Source organism: Pteropus medius, unplaced genomic scaffold (genome assembly GCF_902729225.1).
Source record: "Pteropus medius unplaced genomic scaffold, Ma_sr-lr_union100, whole genome shotgun sequence".
Taxonomy (NCBI): Eukaryota; Metazoa; Chordata; class Mammalia; order Chiroptera; family Pteropodidae; genus Pteropus; species Pteropus medius.
The window spans coordinates 29,814-39,098 of NW_024346824.1; positions in this window are offsets into that span (position 1 = coordinate 29,814).

The following is a 9,285-nucleotide window of genomic DNA, read 5'->3' on the forward strand; positions in this document are numbered from 1 at the left end:
TAAGTCTAGTTTCAATAAACTTGGCCTGTTATTTGTATAAATACAAGAATAGCAGTTGATTATATAGGCTCTTTTAAATCTTCTTTGCTGGAATTTCTCATAAGGAATCTACAGACTGAATTTTAAAAGGTCTCTTGAGGCTAGAAAAGCCAAGCCAAGGATTTGCCATCAGACTTCGCCTACAGTACCTTTAGATTTGGGTTAATTCCTCTCTTCCCAAGGTCCTTAAAATATCTTGAGTTTCCTGCACCTTCCAGTAAGTGACCTACTTTACTTACCTGGTAAGGCTACAGGGAACACTGTAATCAAAGTACCAGGCTGGCCTATATCTCTGGGGGTTTTATTGGCTTCCATTAGTCAATCTTAATTCCTTAAAGCTGCCTGGTAATATCTGAGCCTATGCATGTCTCTCTCAAATATGACATTCCAGTCAAAGCCTTGGTAATATACCCAGTTTCCAATCGTGTCCTGCTACAAGGAAAATAGATTTGTATTGAATTTATGCAAATAATAATATTGCCATGGAAATAAGAATACTCACTGAGAGTTTCTGAAACCAAGTAAGAAGAAAAAGAAATGTTTCAATTATGCTTACAAAAGTGTAATTTACCAAATTGCTGTAAGTCATAGTTTAAGAGGAAAGGTTTCTTTATATCTGGAAAAAGAAAAAGAGCCGGAAATGTTTCAAACAAAAAGTCATAAAAATTATAATCATCCTCATCAGTTCATTCAATGCCATGTAATTAAGACTTGTTCTGCTTGAATCCAATTTTTCCATTAGTCCTCTAGACTTTGCCTGGTGATTAACGGAGATAGAGTCAGTGATAATTCCAAGAAGTTTGCAAGGCTTCCTGTCAAGGCTTGTATGATTTACTCAGTGAAGTGGGTGCCTCCATCACTAGAGATTGTGGAAGGTATACCCAAGGTGTATTCTAACAGTTTCTTTGCCATCGTGAGAGCATCAGCCATGTGGCAGGGCAAGGTGTCAATCCATCTGGAAAACATATGTATAACAAAAGCATATTAATAACACACTAAGTGGCAGTTGAGTGAACTTCAGCTTAAATACACTATGGTGGATGAAGTAATGCAAAAAAAACAAAAAACAAAAAAAAAGGGGTTTGCCAGGGAGACTGAAAGAACCAGGCAGCTGTCTTGGGTCTCCCAAAACCCTATTTGTTTAACTTATAGCCATTGTTTACCTCCCTTCATTTGTGTGATCCAGGAGCAGACTGTTGTCACATTAATGGACATCAAGATAGCAAAAGTCTGGCACTGAGGGGTCATTTTTGCAGACACTGAGGGGTCATTTTTGCAGAAGCAGAATGGACTTCATTCACATGTGCCACAATCTTTATAGATTCTGTTGCTCCTTCTTTTGTGTAAAAATCAACTAGGGAATTTCAACTACAAAAGGTAGCTCTTACTATTGAGAAGATTCAGTTTTCAGACCTTATTAAGACAATGTAAAACACAGAAAGTTATTTTGATAAAACACAAAATCTTTGCTTTCCTGGCAGAAAACTTTTCACAGTATCTTATCAAGAGCAGACCAACAATCCAAGAAAACTTTCTCTTTTTAGCAGATGAAATCATATTAAGTTTGAGAACACTATTGATATTAAAGCTTTAAAAAAACACTTCTAACAAATTTATGCAATCTTATCCAGCTTGATCACATATACAATTCCTCAAGATTTCTTTTCATAAACCTACAACTTTCCTTGCTCTTTTTAGGTTTTCTCTGGTTCTCTTACCCATTCAGAAATAACCAGCGTATTTTAGAACAAACCATTTTCTTTTAATTCCCTCAAAAATGTATTTCCACACCCTTCCATTACTGAATATATATATATTATTTCCCTCCATGTTAATCAGAATTTTTAATTCTTAGAAGCCTTAATTTCTAGTGAAAACTAAGAAGTAGTTGTAAACTTTGTTATAGCAGTATTCTTTAGATTAATAAATGTATAAATACATTCCATGACTTCTAGAAATACATGCTTTTTCATATTACAATCTTTCAGTGAAATAGAAGACATGCTTACTAACAAACCCAAATTTCTTTAGTTTCTCTGTAATAGGTCGCCAAAAGTAGGTAAACCTATGTTCAGTAGTTAATATTTCACTATTTTATCTTATTTGGACATGATCTGGATAGTCAATGAATTTCCATCATATGATTTAATTTACTTTACTTTAAAGTTTCAAGTTACCAAAGAGATTTAGGAAACCATTTTTTTTTTTTAAGGAAACCATTTTTAAGTACACATAAAATGTAATTGTTGCTCAAGAGTTCACCTAAAAAACTATTTACATCTATTTAATTTAGTTATTCTTAATTATCTTTAGATTACTTATGAAGACTTCATCAGACTGAGTTATTTTTCTTGCTGACAAATTATGCAAAAGTTGTAACATGAATTCCCCCGTCTATTTGACTGGCTGCCAAACGCACACTAATACGTGCACATTCCGGATGGCAGAGAACAAAGAGAAGGTCAAAACCAAGCTCTCAAAACACAGAACAAGACAAACAACATAACAGATACAACAGTGCCCATCTTTGGAAGGAAAGGATCAATAAAAACTGAGAGTACTCGTAGCAGATAACCAAAAGTCACTAAGCTCAAAGGAACTAGTTCCGAAATATTTTTCCCTGCTAATCTAAATTTACGAAAGGAAAAATAAAAGGACTCTTACCACTTTGCTTCCACTGAACTCTGCAGGTACAGAGCTGGGAGTCTGGTTTGGCAAGAATTCTTACCTTTCTTTGCCAGCTCATGTTAGATGTCCCAGGATCTTTCTACTGTAGCAGTTTGGGGTGAGCAGTGCACAGGTGGTGAGGTATCCTGCTCACAGCACCGACTCTGGGGGAGAAAGGAACTTTCCTCTACTTTTTTAGGTCCTTTCAGCTGGTCTAATAATTAAATTGACATGAGAGAGATTAAGAAGAGAAAAATAAATTTAATTACATATGCACATATGGAAACCCACATACATGAGAGAGTGACAGACCTCATACATGAGAGGTTAAGAGAAAGAAAGGGAAAATGAGGTATATATGACATTCTGCGCTAAGGGTGATGAAGTAATGTACCTTGGGACTTCAGAAGGGAGCAAGCTCTTTAGCAGGATGATTAGAAGAGCAGATGTTCAGTCATCAAAAATTTGCCCTAGCCCATAGATAGCTCATAAAGAGTTAGTTCCGGTGATAACTCTTATTATGGGGCAAGACCCCCGATTTAAATTCTTTAAGAGAGGAGGGAAAAGCTTCTTGTGAGTCCACAGGGTCCCGATGGCCTTCAGCTCAAAATAATTCATGCGCCAAAGTGGCATATCATCAGGAGGCCTGTCCTAAAGCCCTTCAACACCATCCTGTCTCCTTGTCCTCAAGGCTCTTATTACTACCTGAAATTATGTTGTCCATACATGTGTTTACCTATTTGGTGTCTGTCTTTTCTCCACTGTATATAAGCTTCATGAGAGCAGGAACCTAGAATAGTGCCTAACACGGCACATACTAAATGTTCAATAAATACTTGTTAAAAAAACAAATGAATACTAGGTACCCATGAGCAGAGCCCACACAGTCCCTGTCCTCATGCAGCTACTAGCGGGAGAGCCTGTTATCTGCGGGAGAGCTTGTTATCTGTATGACTTCGAGCAAGCTAGTTCACATCTCTGTCAGATTTCCAATCTGTAAGTAAACTAATAAAGGTACTCATTTAGTAGGCTTACTGTGAGAATTAGCTAATATACATAAATACACATCAGTTGTTTGTGTAAATGTTAATTGTTATTATTAAGCCACGTCTTACTAGGAGAGAGGAGTTACCTAAGTAAACACAGGGAGAACAGCCTGTGTAAAGGTCTTGAGGGGGATGGGTGGCACCGGAGCAGAGAGGGGAGCCTGCAAGACAAACTGTGGGGCTGTGGGAGGAAAAGACAGTCTGCTTCTGGAGACTTGAAACAGTTTGGACTTTATCCTGAGATCAAAGGGCAGAGCTGAAGGATTTTAAGAGGGAAGTGCCTTGGCTCAAATTACATTTTTAAAAAAAACCTCTCTGTTTGCAGAATGAAAAAGAATTAGAGGGTGGATGCCAGGAGACCTGCATGGTGATGACCACTAAGTTGGAGAAGGTGGCTTAATTTTTTTTAATTTCGTATAATTTGTGATTGATCAGATGTGGGAATTGAGAGAGTAGGAGTCAAACTGGTTCTCACATTTTTAGGAAATCAAAAAAATTAGATTCCTCACATCCAAACACAAGGTTATTACTTAATCTTAGAAGGGAAAAGTATGCAAAGCCACCAAAGGAGCCACCTGGACTCCAGGTCTGCAAAATCCAAACAAGTTTGATCATGGCTAAAAGCAGGGTGGGAAGAAGGACAAATTGCTAGGCCAGTGATCTGGGAGGAGGCCTGAGCACAGCAGCACAAATCTGCCTTGGCTGGGGATGGAAGGAGTGCAACTTTTTGATTCACTGAGGGGTGGAACCTACTCTCTGTGGGTCTGTACTTGATAGATGATATAATGTGTCAAGAGAAAGACTGTGTCCAGAGTTGGGAAGAAGGAGAAGACAAACCTTCAAAGGGAGGAGACAGTCGCAGGTGTAGGTCTGCAGCTGAGGATTTTGCAGTGTAGCAGAAATGTAAAAGCTTTGCCTTTTGGATTCATTAGTCATTCAACACAATGTGATATTCCTAAAGAGCCAGGCTCTCCCTGCTTTAGGTAGCACAAGAGACAGAACTGTGAGCTAAACATTCACAAAACAACCTGCCCTTACTGAGGAAAGAGATAAGAAACAAGCGAATGTGTATGTGTGTGTGTAAAATTTGTGAAAAGCACTTTGAATCTAGAGACTTTTTGAAGGTACAAACAGAGGAAACCCAGCCCCATCCTCTCAGCAGGAGGCCAATTCTACCTACAAAAGCTCAATTTCCTATAAGCAAAAATTGTCCTGCCCCTCAGGAAGGAAGACCCTTCTTTGTCCACAGACAGAGTCTTTGAGATCTTAGAGGTTTGGTTGAGGCATCAAGACAGGCTGCAAACTTTGGATAGCTGTAGGAGTTAGGACTTGTAGGAATCACCTGGGCCTCCCCCATCTGTATGATGGGCTCAGTAAGCCCTTTGTGGAAGAGGGGCCAGTACCTGCCCACTAGAGAGAAGGCATTCTTCCCTTCCTGTCCTTCCGACATTGAGAGCTGTGAATCTGCCTGGCCCCTCACTGGCCTTTATAGTTAGTCAGAAAATGCAAAGAATAAACCAGCTACTGTGATGAGTACCTACTATGTGTCAGACATCATTTAGTACCTCAAACCAGTACTAAACAAGTGTGTGACATGACCAAAGACCATGGTATTAAAAGCTGGACCTGACCTAAAAAAACCATAATCTGTGGAGGTCAAGGGCATAAATGAGAAGATTCATAATTGTGTCTTCCAGTTCACGGCCCCAGGCTGAATGCTGGCTGTAGGATGGACAAGACATTATCCCCTCCCTGAAACTGGTCACAATCTGGTGGGAACAAGCGACTTCCAGATCAATTATTACAACACAGTGCCTACAGAGATAGGTGCCAGAGATAGGAGCCCCAGGCACTACAGTAGCAATTATCTGTACCAAGGGTACGGATCAAGGAAGGCTTCCTGAAGGAAGTGGCAATGGAGCTGGACCTTTAAAAGAAAATAGTGTTTTGGAAGGTAGAAATGGAATGGAGGCTGGGAAAACGTTCTACAAACAGAAGTCCAGAGATAGACAAGCCATTTATTAGCTTGGGTTAAGTCATTTTACACTCCTGGGCCTCAGTTTCCTCATTGGTAGAATAGAAATAATATGAGATGATATATGTAAGCCTTTGCACAGGGCCAGGCATACAATAAGCATTGGACAGACAGTGGATAACATAATACTGTATTATTACAACATGATATTTTCAAGGTTGCTGTGAGCAGCCCAGTGAGGCTAGAACTTAGGGCAGTGTGTGTGTGTGTGTGTGTTTGATATTATTGATATTATTCTGCGTGTGTATGTCGTGCATCTTGTAGCTGCAGCAAAATGATGTAATAGTGAGGAAGGAAACTGCAAAGCAGAGTTGAGATATTGCAGAAATCTTTGAATGCCATTCTAGACTGGCATTTTTCAGAGCAATTGATCCAATACTAGCATTTGGAAATAATAATGTTAACAGCTAATTCTGCAAAGTGTTTCCTACATGCGAGGTGCTATTCTAAGCCCTGTAGAGTAACTGGCCAAGATCACAAAACTGGCAAGTGGGTTGAGATTTAAGTTTTTTCTTGCTCTAACTCTCATGTTGTCTAAAATAATACTAAAAATAATTTTAACTAATGTTTATTGAGGCTTACACACATCATTTCATTCAATCCTCACAACAGTCATGAAAGTCGGTGCTATCATCACTTTGCAAATGAGGAAAATGAGGCTTGGGAGGTTGAGTGACTTTAAGGCCTTACAACTGGTAGCTGGTAGAAAATCGAAAGCCACGGAAGCATGCTGCTCCTAACTCCTTCAAGGGGACCTGCTGTGGGAGTATGCTTGATTGACAGCTGTTGCCCCTTTGTCTCCGCCATCTTGTTTACCCAAGGGCAGTACTTCCCCAGGCTGCTCCAGCTAATGATAAGCATGGTGGAGGTCCGAGTGCTGGCCTATTCCTGCTTGGCATGGAACTCTTCTATGGCTATCCCAATAAAACTTGCCATCTACCTGGCCAACATTTTCTCAAAACTTCTCTGTAGTCTGAAGCTCTTTCTGCCTAATCCTTCCTTCCCATTCTTCTAGCATAGGAAGCAGACCTACATCATGATCTAAAGGCTCTCCCTGCCTTCTTCTAGTCTCGCACCCTTTATCCTTCACATGCATTTTCCCAATAGGCTCAGACACACTTAATCCCCTCTTGTTATCTGCTTCTCGGAGAACCCAAACTAACACACAGACCATGTGCCACAAATTTAACAATCCTGCCTCTTGCAAATAGTCTTTGCAGTTAAAGCAGTTCACGCCCACTGATTCATTTCATGTTAACAAGAAGCATGTTCAGCCACTCAGTTTCTGAGCACTTGGGAAGAGAAAGCTGTCATAAAAGTCTGATGGCCATAAGCAGGGAGAGGGGCACCTTAGAGGGACGGAGATGTGCATGCTGCCCAGGGTGGCTCTGTGTGGCAATTTGGCTTCCTGACCCATGGTTGGGCTCTGACACAGAAAGAGGCCCAGCGAAAAGAGGGAGGATTCAGCAGGCTCCACTCAGAGCTGGACGAAATCATTCCTCAAAGTAGCTAGCTACTCTTGTTCTAATTCACACTCACCACACTAACTTCTCATTTGAAATCTGATGTCTGGAAAGAACTCACCCACCCAGAAGGCAGTCACCTTAGTGGCCTACAGGGTTAAAGCCACGTAGATGCCTTTTATGAGAAAGAGACCCAAATTCCCAAATTTCTGGTAGAAATTCTCTGCATCTCCCAATATCATCTGAGAGCATCTTAGCAATGCAGTACCTCAGGCCCACCCCTTGCCTACTGAAGTAGAATCTGCATTTTATCAAGATCCCCAATAAAGTTTGAAAAATTCCATTCTATTGTGCCCAGTGGACTGCCTACTCTGCCCTGTGCTGGCCCCAGGTAACTGTGATGTCCATACAAGGCAATATTATTCAGCAGTTTTACAAAAAGTATTGGTATGTGCTACAATAAACCTTGAAAACATCATGCTAAGTGAAAGAAGCCAGTCACAAAAGACTGCATATTGTAGGATTCCATTTACATGAAATATTCAAAAGAGGCAAATCCGTAAAGATGGAAAGTAAACTAGTGATTCTTAGGGCTTAGAGTGGGAGGAGACTGGGAGGAAATGGGTGAGTAACAGCTAATAGAGTGTTTTATTTTGAGGTGATAACAGTGTTTTAAATTGATTGTGATGATGGTTGTACAGCTCTGTGCGTATACTAAAAACCATTGAATTGCACACTTTAAATGGGTGAATTGTATGGTTTGTGAATTATAACTCAGTGAAGCTGGTATATATATAAAAAAAGTGTCTGCCTCAAAGAATTGTGAGCACTCAATAAAACCATGTGTGTAAAAGCCTTGGCTCTGCCAGAGGAGCTGCCATGGATCAGATACAGACCCGCCCCCAACCAGCTCACAGTCTAGTGAAGGAAATGACCCAGGCATAAGAGACAAAAGAATCCAAAAATTAATGAACTCTGATATCTGAATGAGGTGCAGATAACATGTTAGGCAGATAGTAAATGAGAGAAGTAACTTGCCCATCCATCCATCTATCCATCTATCCATCCATCCATTCATCCATCCAATAGTTATCTGACAACTATGATGTGCTAGATATGGGGAGAAGAGATGAATAGCATGAGAGGAAAACATGCAAACAAGTAAGTTCCATCACAGCATGGTAAATGCCTGGGAGAGGACACACTGTAAGTGCAAGAGAGAAATAATAAACTAACTGAAAACTCCAGAAAATGGCTCTCCAAAAGGGAACATCTGAGCCTTTCTGTTTTTTTTCTGGTATAACTTACTTTTTCTTTTGAACTAAAAAGCAATGCTTGCTTATTGAAATAAGCCAACTCTAAGGAAAAGAATAAAGATAAAGGCAAATTTCTTCCCTCCCCATGGAATCACTGTGATCATACCAGAGTACATATGCTTAGCATTGTATAACGTGTGACCTGGCTTGCACTCAGGTCAAGCCAACTTGTTCCTGCTCTTGTCAATAGGGTGAACCATAATTCACTCAACGATTCTCTACTCACAGACACTCATTGTTTCCAGGTTGGGGGCCAGAACAAAATATTGCCACAAACATCTTAACCCTAATTACCAGGGCTTTCTTTTGGGCTGGATAAAGTTTCGACAGTAGGTCAATGAGTACATGTATTTTAAATTTTAAGAGGCACTACTGGGAATTTTCCAAAAGTTTGTTGTCTCTCCCAGGAGACATGCATGAAAAGGCCCAGTTTTCTTCATCTTTGCCAGCTTCTGAATATCATCGATTTTAAACATTTTCTTCAATTTTATAGTTAAAAAATGGTGTCTATTGTGTTGACAGGATGTTTACGTTATTAACCATTTCCCTGTCTTTATCTGTGAGTTGACTGATCTTGTCTTTGAAAGAGCAGACATTTACCAAGCAGATGGAACCCTTAGTAGAAGACATTCCTTGCAAATAACCCAGAAGAGGAAATCTGTTAAGAGAATTAAAAGTGGTTTAATGTTGGTAATTTTGCGGAATGGTAGGAAATAAAA